Genomic DNA, 12,620 nt, shown 5'->3' on the forward strand with positions numbered 1-12,620 from the left:
ATTCTAAGTTGTATAAAAAATATATTATCTAAGTAGATTGGTAACGAAATTACAACCGTATATGTATACCGCTGTACAGACTAGAACATAGTTATGCAAATATAGTTGGTTTATGGCAGAAACACGAGTGGGACAGAAGTACCCACGCAGAAATTATACAATGTCGCACTTTGGTAAACAATTTATTTTTATTATGTAAGTACTTAGAACGGCAAACGTGATAATAATCAACTTGTTGGAACGTCTTAATTACAATAGTCGTCTCTAGATATGAGAAGCAGTATGGACATCATAGTATATACTGTGCTGCCCACGGCATCCCTCATGTGGACCAAATATACTATACGTGCTCAACACATAACCCATTTGTGCAGCGCAGTCAGTTAAATACAATTATACGAATCGGGAACACGAGGGCATAATTTTCTTGGATATTGTTTATAGAGAGGCATGTTCAAGTCGACCACTAAGCGGCTTGCGGTCAGTCTGTTTGTCTGATGCGATGCTCCTCCAAAACCGCAGTACAAGACTTGCGCTTCATCTTGTATAGTACCAGCTTTTCCTTATGGCTTTACCCGCGTGAATTTGAATAAAAACTATACTATATATCAGGGGTGGCCAACTTGACTGGAGTCTCCAAGATCCACTGTTTACTGACGAAACCTTGTGCGATGTACCAAATACATGCTTCTTCAAATCTCAAATGAAACAGGGATTAAGGGAACTTATGGTCGAGATATGGGAAGCAGCGGCCCTTTTAAAATATCATCAAAGCCTAACTGCGGTTGTCAATTATCAACCCGCCTGTCAAGAGTGGCAACTATTGCCTGGAAGTTGCCTGGAAGAGATCGCTCTTAGCGATAAGGTCGCCCATTGTTTTCTCATTGTGATTATATCTTGTAATTGTTTATATTTATAATAAGTTTACTATTGTAATCTTTTGGAGGAAACAATAAAGAGTATCTATCTATCTATCTATTGGCAAAACCTACGCTTCTGGGAAAGGCTTATGTTCACCAGTAGACAGTTAAAGCTGATATGATGATGATAGTGCATAGTCGCCACAACACCCACGGGAAAAGGAAGAGGTGGTCCATCTATGCCGGGACCACACATGGACACAGCCATGCATACGGCACTTGAAATTGCCTTCCAATCTCTATATATGATACATTCCGTTACACAATAAGTTTAATAAACCTACACACATATACAGGGGGGAAAGGAATTGTTAGTAATGGGAGTAGAGGCCCCATTACTAACAATATACGTTATTGGGTCGACCTCCACGCGGTTCCCCCTGGAAACCATCTTATTTGTTTGATCTTGAATTCATCACTATGGGCCAACGGACCTGTTTTCATCCTCGCCTATTATCCCTCACTGGTGCCCCGCCGGTGTATGCCGATAGCGCAGGCGGGGTTACTATTCCATTATCATCCATACAAAACATTTTGTTACACGATAAGTTTTTTTTTTTTTGATGGGTGAAAATGGTATGGTAACCCCGTTTGCGCTAACGGGATACGCTGGCGGAGCACCAGTGAAGGGTGATAGATAAGAATGAAAACAGGCCGGTTAGTCCATCATGATGAATTCATAAGGAATTAACCAAGATAGTTTCCAGGGAGAACCGCGCCGAGGCGACGTAGTTAGGTATATTGTTAGCAATGGGATTCTCAGTCTCCATTACTAACAATCCCTTTTCCCTCCGATAAGTTTTTTAAACCTGCATACACATACATACATATATACATAAATATATATATATATATACATATATATATGCATACATATATATATACATACATATCATAACTATACAGAATCAGGATGATCTGTACTTGTATCGCATATAGGGTAGTTTTTGCTGTTACTAATGACGTCATTAAGGCGTAGGGCGAAAATTGCCGAGCGCATTGTACTCGTATTGTACGGGGTCGAAATGCGATTTCACGGGCGCTCTCGAATAATGTATGAAGAAGGCAGTTGAGTGTATGACAAATATTATTAACGTCCGAATGGCAACATCTTCACTTCATAGTATAAAACAAAGTCGTCCCTGTCTGTTCGTCCCTATGTATGCTCAAATCTTTAAAACTACGCAACGGATTTTGAAGCGGATTTTTTAATAGATAGAGTGATTCAAGAGGAAGGTTCGCGTTTTTTTCTTTATACAACTTAGAATGGCAATCAAGCTAACGGCCCACCTGATGGAAAGTGGTAATCGTCGCCTATAGACATGAGCAGTACCATGGACATAACAGAGTATACTGTTTCGCCCATTATAACCCCCATGCGTTGCTATTCCTGAGGACTCAGGTGTTATTCTTCTGTACACTGTAAATTCACGCCATATCCCACCCTTCATACCGAAACACATCTTTACTACATATACATGATAAGCATGGGCGAAACAGTATACTCTGTTTTGTCCATGGTACTCTAGGCTATAGGCGTCTATAGTGGTCTATAGGCGACGGTTACCACTTTCCATCAGGTGAGCCGTTAGCTTGTTTGCCATTTTAAGTTACATAACATAAAACTTACAGTTTACTAATATTGTATTATTTATAATGGATAAAGTAAAAAAATACTACCTGTTTTTTGTTTTTTATACAACTTAGAATGGCAAGCAAGCTGACGGCCCACCTGATGGAAAGTGGTAACCGTCGCCTATAGACATGAGCAGTACCATGGACATAACATACTACACCTATCTATTTTAAAAATTATTTCACTATGCTATCTTATTATTAAAAGTTTCTTAAGCACACCGAGGCACGCAGTCAGGTTCATGCTCGCGTCACAGTCGCTCATGACTAAGGATCACGAATTGAATCCGAAACTAATATAAGTTTTTCAAACTAATTACACGTAAGTTATTACATTAAAAGATATAATATTAGCGACTATTATAGACTATGTTTTATTTCCAAGAAAACTGGACAAAGTCGGGGCAGATAACTAGTATATTAATTAAAGAAAATAAATATACCCATTAAAGTCGTCCACCGGCAAAATGATACAAAAAAAAAATTATGTCATGGCTTTCTAATCAAAACCAGGAGCAAAGGAATTCCGTCACAAAAATGTCGGACGCCATCTTGACTCAGACGGGACAGGCGGACGGACAAAAAGTTGAATCTGTTAATACTTATTGCGTTTCTGTAAATTTTCGAATTCCGCGGTTGGTGTGTTTCGCTTTCTGATACCGCCGATCGGCGGTGGCCGGCAACATTTGGCTGAGTTTCATAAAAAAAAAATTAACCGACTTCCTAAAGGGAGGGATCATTTAGTTTCATTCTTTGTGCGCGACTTCGCCAATTATATGTTGATTTTGATGATTATTTTTACGATTTATAAGATTTACTACCTAATTCTATCACATAATATATATAGTCGCTATTTCTCTGAAGCAAAGCAAAGAAAAAAAAATTGAATTACTATAATTTCTCACGACATTTTCACCAGTTGTAAGTATTTAATTTTAATTTTTCTTTTTAATTAAAACTTAACCATCATATTGGTTCTGCAGTTATTTTATTAAATTTATAAAAAGAAAACATAAATTTGCCTTCTTTTGAACTGTATCTCGTTTTGTTTCCTTGGAGCTTCCATCTTAGGGATAAAATAGCAGTATTAAACAGTTTTTTTTTAACATGGATTTATATTTATGTAGTAATATAATTATTGTTTTGAGATGATCGACCATGCGAGATAGAAGCAGTTGAAAGAGGCCTTTCTCTGGCAGTGGATAGTAACACCAGTAAGCTATGAGATTTAATTTAATTATTATTAAAATATTTATTTTCTATTACTGTACAATGTATTATTTCTATTTTTTTTTATACAACTTAGAAAGGCAAACAAGCTGAAGGCCCACTGATGGAAAGTGGTAACCGTCGCCTATAGGCATGAGCAGTACCATGGACATAACAGAGTATACTGTTTCGCCCATGATACCCCCCATGCGTTGCCATTCCTGAGGACTCAGGTGTTATTTCTCTGTACCCAGTAAATTCACGCCATATCCCACCCTTCAAACCGAAACACAGCCATGCAAACACAACTGCTTCACGGTTGAAATACGAATGGGACAGAGGTACCAAGCAATCGACTTTTGTACAAAGTCTCCCTCTGGGGTATTCCATGTAGTCCCGGCACAGAATAGGCCACCCCTTGCTTTCCCGTGGGTGGCGTAAAAATCGACTAAGGGAGGGCGAGGAAGGGGCAGCAGCGCCCCTCTTAAAACATCTCTAAAGCCTAATTTCGGTTTCCAACCCACCTGCCAAGCGTGACAACTACTAGCAAAACCCCGCAAGGGGGAGGCTTATGTCCAGCAGTGGACAGTTAAAGGTTGAAATGATGATGACGATACTCATATTGTATTATATGTATATTGTATTAGATTCATATAACAGATGCCCATAATATCGCTCGTTCTATAAAAAATCAGCCCCAAGACAAAACTCCGATTTTTCACTTTGACTAAACCGTGCAATAAGTCCGTAAATGATCACACAAATGTCCATCATTTCCTCAAGTACTCTCGATCCTAAACAGAATCGGCAATAAGTAAGTTACGCAAAAAACAACTTTATTCACTATAAAATAAAGATCTGTACGGTCGCACTTCATTTTGATATTATATGAAAATCTGAACGTGGGGTATTGGAAATTACAAAGACATCTAACAATGAATTTTCGACTTTACCGCTTATAGATATACAGATGTGAATAGATTAGGTGTCAGATAATTTAAGGTATATTTGGTCAGTCAGTTATATTGATAGTCATTTTTCACAGAATGAAATACGTCTCGGCTTCCGGTCGTTTGTTCCTTGGTGTGACCATTTGCGTTATTTTTTTTTTTTTTCTATTAGAAGTAATCTAGGATTATTATAAAAGAATATTTTATTGTAACGAAATGTTGACGACCACTTGATGTATATATATTCGTATATTTGGCAATAAAAAAAGAATAAAAAAGAAAATATTTCATCCTTACTAATATTATAAATATGAAAGTATGTTTGTTTGTTTGTTTGTTACCTGGCGCTTTAATGACTTAAATAATTACTTTTAAATTTTTTATACACATATTATTTTTAAATATATGGAATGAAAAAGACAGTCTAATTATTATGTCGATCATGTGGATGAAGTCTCGGGTAAAAGCTAGTTCTGTATTCAATTTAAACATGATTTATAAATCCTATCATCATGCTCATCATCGCAGACATCATCTGTCCACTGCTGGACATAGGCCTCTCCCATAGATTGCTATAAAGAAAAACTCTGAGCCACTTGCATCCATTAACTCCCTGCAATGCATTTGAGGTCATCACTCTATTTAGTGGGGGGTCGTCTTACACTGCTTTTGTCAGTACGGGGTCGCTACTAAAGAACTTTTCTTCTCCTAACGGTTTTTTGAGCTATGTGAACAACCCATTGCCACTTTACCTTGCTTATTCTTCGGGTTATGTCGATGACATTTTTTGCGGATATCCTCGTTTCGGATTCTATCACGCAAAGAGACTCCGAGCATAGATAGATGGGCCAATTGACCTGCCTTCATCTTCACCTTTTGGATTTTGTCACGCATAAATCCTATAGTCTATATAGTTTACCAGAGGGAGACTTTGTACAAAAGTCGATTGCTTGGGTACCTCTGTCCCATTCGTGTTTTAACCGTGAAGCAGTTGTGTTTGCATGGCTGTGTTTCGGTTTGAAGGGTGGGATATGGTGTGAATTTATTGGGTACAGAGGAATAACATCTGAGTCCTCAGGAATGGCAACGCATGGGGGTATCATGGGTGAAACAGTATACTCTGTTATGTCCATGGTACTGCTCATGTCTATAGGCGACGGCTACCACTTTCCATCAGGTGGGCCGTCAGCTTGTTTGCCATTCTGAGTTGTATAAAAAAATGAAGTCTTTATTTCTAACATTAAAATGTCACTATTTCTCTTTTTCCCTTCCTAGTGATAACCCCTGCCCAGCAGTGGGACTGCAATTGTTTTTTTTTAGTTGGTAAGATTGGAATGGTAAAAAAATGTCAGTATATGCTTGGTTGGCACCAGTGAGGAACGATAGATAGGTAGGCCGATAAATGAAAGCTGGTTAGTTAATCTATCGTGATGAATTCCTTAAGAATTAATCACAATGGTTTCCAGAGGGATCCGCGTGGAGGTCGATCTGATTAGGTATATTATTAGTATTGGGGCTATTTTTTTTTGATGGGTGAAAACGGTATGGTAACCTCGCCTGCGCTAACGGGATACGCTGGCGAAGCACCAGTGAAGGGTGATAGATGAGAATGAAAACAGGCCAGTTAGCCCATCATGATGAATTCATTAGGAATTAACCATGATAGTTTCCAGGGAGAACCGCGAGGAGGTCGACTTGGTTGGGTATATTGCTAGCAATGGGATTCTCAGTCTCCATTACTAACAATCCCTTTCCCCCAGTATTGTTATACATATTTTATACATATTTATAATAATTAATAAACGTAAGTTGTTTTAATATAATTTAAATTTTATAAATAAAGTGTAATGCAGAAAAATTAGGTTCATCTTAGGTATTAGAGTAATGAAAATTGATTAGGTATTAGAGTATTGAAAAGTCCTGAGACCTTTTCTAATGAATGAATGAATGAATGAGTAAACTTTATGTGCATTATACAATATAGGAAATAAGTAACACAATTAGAAATAAGTTAGACAATTAACATATATAACGATACAATTGTATAAGTACAGTAAGTCGGTCATATTGCTGAGAGCAATCTTTTCAAGACAACCTTAAGGCAATGGACTAATTGTTGTACAAGTAGACATGATAGTCACAACAATGAAAAGTTTCAGTCTGTGGCTGTGTTTCGGTTTGAAAGGTGGGTTACGACGTGAATTTACAGGGTACAGAGGAATAACATCTGAATCCTCAGGAATGGCAACGCATGGGGGGTATGATCTCACTCTTCAAACCGAAACACAACCATACAAATACAACTGCTTTACGGTTGAAACACGAATGGGATAGAGGTACCCAAGCAATCGACTTTTGTACAAAGTCTCCCTCTGGTATATTTTATCAATATAAATTTTATTTATTTATTTATTTAACAAAGTATGTTTGTATTAGCACAGAATTTATCATTGCCTCCTACACTAGGCTGAGCCTGTCCTGTAGGAAGCAGTACTCGTGTTATCATATACATGCATATAGATATTAAACATAGGCTTTTTAGCAGTACTCACAATTGTGTAACTAATCTGTATAATACAATTATTTTATTTATTTATTTTTTCTTTCTCTTACCACCAATACACATGTATAAATAAGTATTATGAATGAGTGTGTGTGCATGCGTGTGTGTGTGGTGTGTGTCTCTCTCTGTGTGTGTTTGTGTGTGTGTGTGTGTGTGTGTGTGTGTGTGTGTGTGTGTGTGTGTGTGTGTGTGTGTGTGTGTGTGTTTTTGTATGTATGTGACCAGTATTTTCATTTATATGATTAACAAGAGCATGTTTTCAGTATCGTCATAATTCATAGATTTCAGATGTTCGCTTACTTTTGATTTTGTTTCTTTTAGGGTACAGTTCTTTAGATTGTAAATTTTGCAAAATTTATTATATATGAATGGGATCATGCAAGAAAGAAGCGTCTGGCAAAACTAGTTTTAGTAGTAGGTGTAGGGAGAGTGTAAAAACGCTTGTTTGAAGCCTTAGGGTTATTCAGTGACTTTTGGATTATGCTGTGACCAATAGTTATAATTTTGAGAATATACAGTTTACGAACGCTTAAGACCTTTGCGTCATTAAATAAAGAAGCTGTTGAATATCTAAAAGGCTTTTTGAACATGACCTTTAATATAGAACGCTGAGCTCTTTCTAGTTTCAGCAATATGATCTTAGCAGCAGATCCCCAAACTCGGATGCAATAAGTAAGTACCGACTGACACAGCGCGACATAAATATTTCGGAGTAAGGATGGATCCATCACGTCTCTGAGGATTCTCATGGTGGGAATAAGTTTTCTTACTCTGGCAGACATATAGTCAATGTGTTGCTTGAAAGTAAGTTTCTCATCTAATACCATCCCTAGATACTTTACAGTTGGAGAGTTCTTAATAGTGTCACAGGAGCACGTGTTAGAATGGTATATCGGATTTGTGACACTAGGAGTAATAGCCATACACATGTGTATCTTGATATCTGGAACGGAGAACGGCCTTGAAGCTTTAGTTTTATAAAAGCATACATATTTCGTTTTTAAAGTATTTATTGTCAGTAAATTTTTGTTTAACCATGTAGCAACTAAAACTAAACCTCTCTCAACGTTCAAAAAACATTCGTTCCAATTATTACCATGGAATATAATAGCTGTGTCATCAGCATAACAAGTAAATTTTGCGTTGATTAATGGGGTTAATAGTAAGTCATTAATATAACAAAGAAAGAGCGTAGGACCCAAGATACTACCCTGTGGTACACCAAAGCAAGTATTCTCAAAATGACTAGTGTGATCATGCACTTTAATACACTGCTTTCTATTCGTTAGGTATGAATTAAACCACAAAAGTGGTTTGCCTCTAATTCCCAAACCTTCCAATTTTCGCAAGAGTATAGGAATTGACACGGTGTCAAATGCCTTTGTCAAGTCAAGGAACACTCCGACACACGCCTGACCTTCATCGAGGTGAGAACAAATATTATTAGTGAGAGAGCTCACAGCATCTTCAGTGGATTTACCATGGCGAAAGCCAAACTGTGCGTCTGAGAAAGCTCTGTTTGTTTCAAGGTATTTGACTAATCTTTTGTTTACGATTTTTTCTAAAAGTTTGGAGAAAGTAACCAACAGAGATATTGGACGGTAATTATTTACTGAATTTTTATCTTCGCCCTTGTGTATAGGAGTAACAGTGGCGACTTTCCATTGATCAGGAAATTCACCGGAAGCAATACTCAAATTGAAGATCGCAGAAAGAGGCTCGTTTATATATTGTCGAACTGTTTTTATCAGAGTATTTGCAAGTCCATCAATACCAGGTGCACTTTTTTCATTAAGTAATTGTATGAAAGAAGAAACTTCGAATGGATCAGTTGGTTGGAAATAAAAAGAATGAGGAGATGGATTTGAAAGCTTCACTCCAGATGCCAGAGAGTCTTGTGTTTCATTTAATAGTGACATAGTTGTATGAGCAAGTTTTTGACCGACAGTTGCGAAAAAGGAATTACAATAATTGAGGGATTCTACTGGATCACTTTTTATTGTAAGTAGATTTTTTGCAGTACTCTTTTTAGTATTTTTATGAATTATTTTATTAATACTATTCCAAAGAGGTTTAGGTTTATTTATATTTTGCTGAATTAATCCACTTTCGTACTCCCTTTTCAAACGTCGCAGTAGGGAATTATAAAAATTTCTATATTTAATATATGTAGACTTCTTTATCGGATTGTCAGGATGTTTACGTGAATCAGAGTGAAGTTTATCTCTGCGTTTGGCACACCTGAGCAACCCTGGGGTCATCCAAGACTCTTTAGTGTATTTAGAGTGACTAACTTTATATGTGTAAGTGTGTTTTTTTACAATCTTCATGAATATATCCGTGAACAAATCAGTGGCCTCATTTACAGAAGTACTATTAAGAATCTCCGTCCAATCCACACAAGCTAACTCTGTCTTTACAGCTTCATAATTAGTTTTTTCTCTTTGTCTTTTATTAGAAGATGGTTTTGTAAAGAGTTATCCATTCCCAACATGATAGGATTATGGTCGGTAATATCAGCAGAACATATGATGGATTCATAGCTACCATAGTTACGAATGAAAAAATGATCCAGACAGGTTTTGTTATGAGTAGGTTTGTTGACAGCACTTGAAAGTCCCAGTTCGGCCATCAAGCACAAATACTCTGAAGATAGTTCATAAGTCTTGGATGTATCAGCTATATCAATGTTTATGTCTCCAGTGATAACTAAACAAGGACCCACAACGAGAGTCTTGAGGTTAGACTCCAAAGAGCTCAGAAATCTATTTGAATTGCTAAAACTTTCAGACGGGGAGCGGTAGATGCCAAGTATTGATAAATGTTTGGATATAGCTACCAACAGGGAATTTGCTCCTTCAATATCGATTTCGACTACTTTTGGGGAAAATATGTTGCTAATGTAAATAACTACGCCACCTGCTCTGTTTATATATTTCGATGTTTTGAAGGCTGTGTATCCAATGATGTCCTTGATAATCGAATTTTCATTTAACCAACACTCGGTAAGAATTATAGCATCAAATTTAGTATCCAGCCGAGTAAGGAGTATTAAAAAATTGTCAAAATTTCGCTGTAGACTCCTTATATTAAATGTAAAATTTTGGTATTATACTTTGCGAGTATGGTTTTGCTTTCGTCCGGGGATTTTAAAGTATGGCTTTCTTTTTCTATGGCTTCGTCAATTTCTTGTATGATGTCGTAGGATGCCATATCTATATAAGACACATAGTATAATAAAAGAAGCTGGAAACCTGAGGCCATACTTATGACTGAAATATAATACTTTTGTATTTTTATGTATATAAGAAATTATATCCTGTGGTAGTGCAGTAGAAGTAACGGTACAGTAAGTATACTGTTGTTGTGTGTAAGATTTTTGAATGAGTATTTGAGTGTGAGCTATAACATTACATTTACAATAGCGAATATTGGTGAGTAGATAATTAATAATGAAGCTATGGTTACAAATATTATAAAAAATCAGCAAAAGCAAATACATGCAACACAATTCTAGCAATAGTATTACTCTGATAATATTAAATAGTTTCCCATGTAAAAACATAAAGCATACTGAACAAAAGCACAATGATACATATGCGCGACAAGCATTCCGCACAAGCACAGCAGACTTAGTAGAGTTTGGCTGTAAACTCATCGGCAGTAGCGATAGCGGTTTCTTTTGCCCGCAGGTTGACTGGGCACTTGCAAAGCAGGTCATCGTAAGAAGCAATATAGACAGCAGGTTTACCTGTACGTTTGCGAACATATATTGAACCATTCCTTGTCCAACAGTATTTGAAATCAGCCTCCTTTGCACGTATTCTGGCATCGCGAAATAACTGTCGATTGGCTCTAGTAAGGCGCTCATTTATAAATATTTTCCGCTCAGGACTATTCAAAACGATGTCCTTACGACGTGATTTGGCGGCCCTCAGAAAGTCCTCTGGTATCGCCTTGCGAGTAAAACGGACTACAAGTGGACGTGGAATTTTATTTTCTTTCCCATCTCCGTCAGTACGGCGAAATCCGGTTCGAGCAACGCTATCTATGTCACCCTCTGTCATGTGTATTCCAATTTTTGAGGCAGTGACTAGAGTCAGATGATAAGGATTTTCATTGTTGACTTCTTCTAGTCCGATAATTTCGACCTCATTACCAAGAGACGATTGCGCTTGAATGTCTAATTGCCATTGCAACTGCTCAACCGTTTGTTTTAGTTGGTCACATTCCCTTTGACTATCCTCTAGAGACTGTAGACGGGCTTCTGTGTTAGTAAGCTTGTCGACAATATCATCCAAGCGAAGGTGGCAACGAGCCACGGCGGCAACCACTTCCGACAATTCATTTTTAAACTCTGTCATCGTTTCCCGAAGGAGACGCATTTCGTTAACTATTGAATATGTATCATCGTCGTTTGATTGGTCACCGTTTCTACGCGTTGCCTTGCGGATGGTGACGTTACTTGGAGATGCAGTGGAGCGTACCGGGGTCGAGGAGTTGTCTCCGCCTCTTTTTGTAATAGCCTTGCAGTGAGGGCAGATCCATGACTTTACTGATTCCAGCGGTAGATTTGTGGCATTAGTACATAGTAAATGAAATTTTTTGTGACAGCGCTCCACTCTGCATATGATGAAATCGTCATCTCGAATTACCTCTGGGCAAGCGGCGCACGTAACGTTGCCTCCGGTCCTCGGCATATTGCAACCTGTACTATGATCGTAGCGACAGGAAAGCGATGAAAGTCGATAATTGTCGCTTGTTACGTGATTTCGTTGTACAGAGCCCAACGACTTGTCCGCAAGGATGAGTCACGCGTAACTCGCCGGGTCGTGCTTGATGTTTACTTAATTGCACAATGGGTAGTTTGAAATTTAACTGATACTCAATCACTTGTCACGTTAATATCTTGTCAATTATTAGAAATTATATAATTTGTGTTCAAAATAATTAAAGAACGTGTTGTAATTAATGTTTTGATATACGTTTCAACCAAAATATCAAACTTTAGATCACAAAAACTATTTTATAACCAGGAATACAAACAAACGCGTACGTACTATAGGCCGTTCTATGACTCACACTATTGGGGCTGTTAGACCCTATTACAAACAATCCCATTCCCCGATGGTAATTGTTCGCTATGGTGATGGTATTTCAAGATGTCCAATATTGTTTAGATATAGACAGAGTCTGTTGCCAAACGAGATGACGAGCAAAAAAGTAGATGTAGGATTAATTACGAATGCTACAGGACACCGCCTTCGTGTACCGTCGGCAGAACAAGCTAACGCTGTTAAAAGAATTATTTATTTTTATTTATTTATTTTTTTACTCTTCATT

The 12,620-nt window shown here is 37.5% G+C and overlaps 1 protein-coding gene across 4 annotated transcripts in view; it reads right to left on the reverse strand.

Annotated features, from left to right (window-relative positions):
- LOC113513145 (zinc finger protein rotund-like) overlaps positions 1-12,620 on the reverse strand; it is a 247,001-nt gene that overhangs the window by 120,235 nt on the left and 114,146 nt on the right. The gene's annotated exons all lie outside the window — the stretch shown is intronic.

This window comes from Galleria mellonella, unplaced genomic scaffold, assembly GCF_026898425.1.
Source record: "Galleria mellonella isolate WM207_F2 unplaced genomic scaffold, CSIRO_AGI_GalMel_v1 utg352, whole genome shotgun sequence".
Classification (NCBI taxonomy): Eukaryota; Metazoa; Arthropoda; class Insecta; order Lepidoptera; family Pyralidae; genus Galleria; species Galleria mellonella.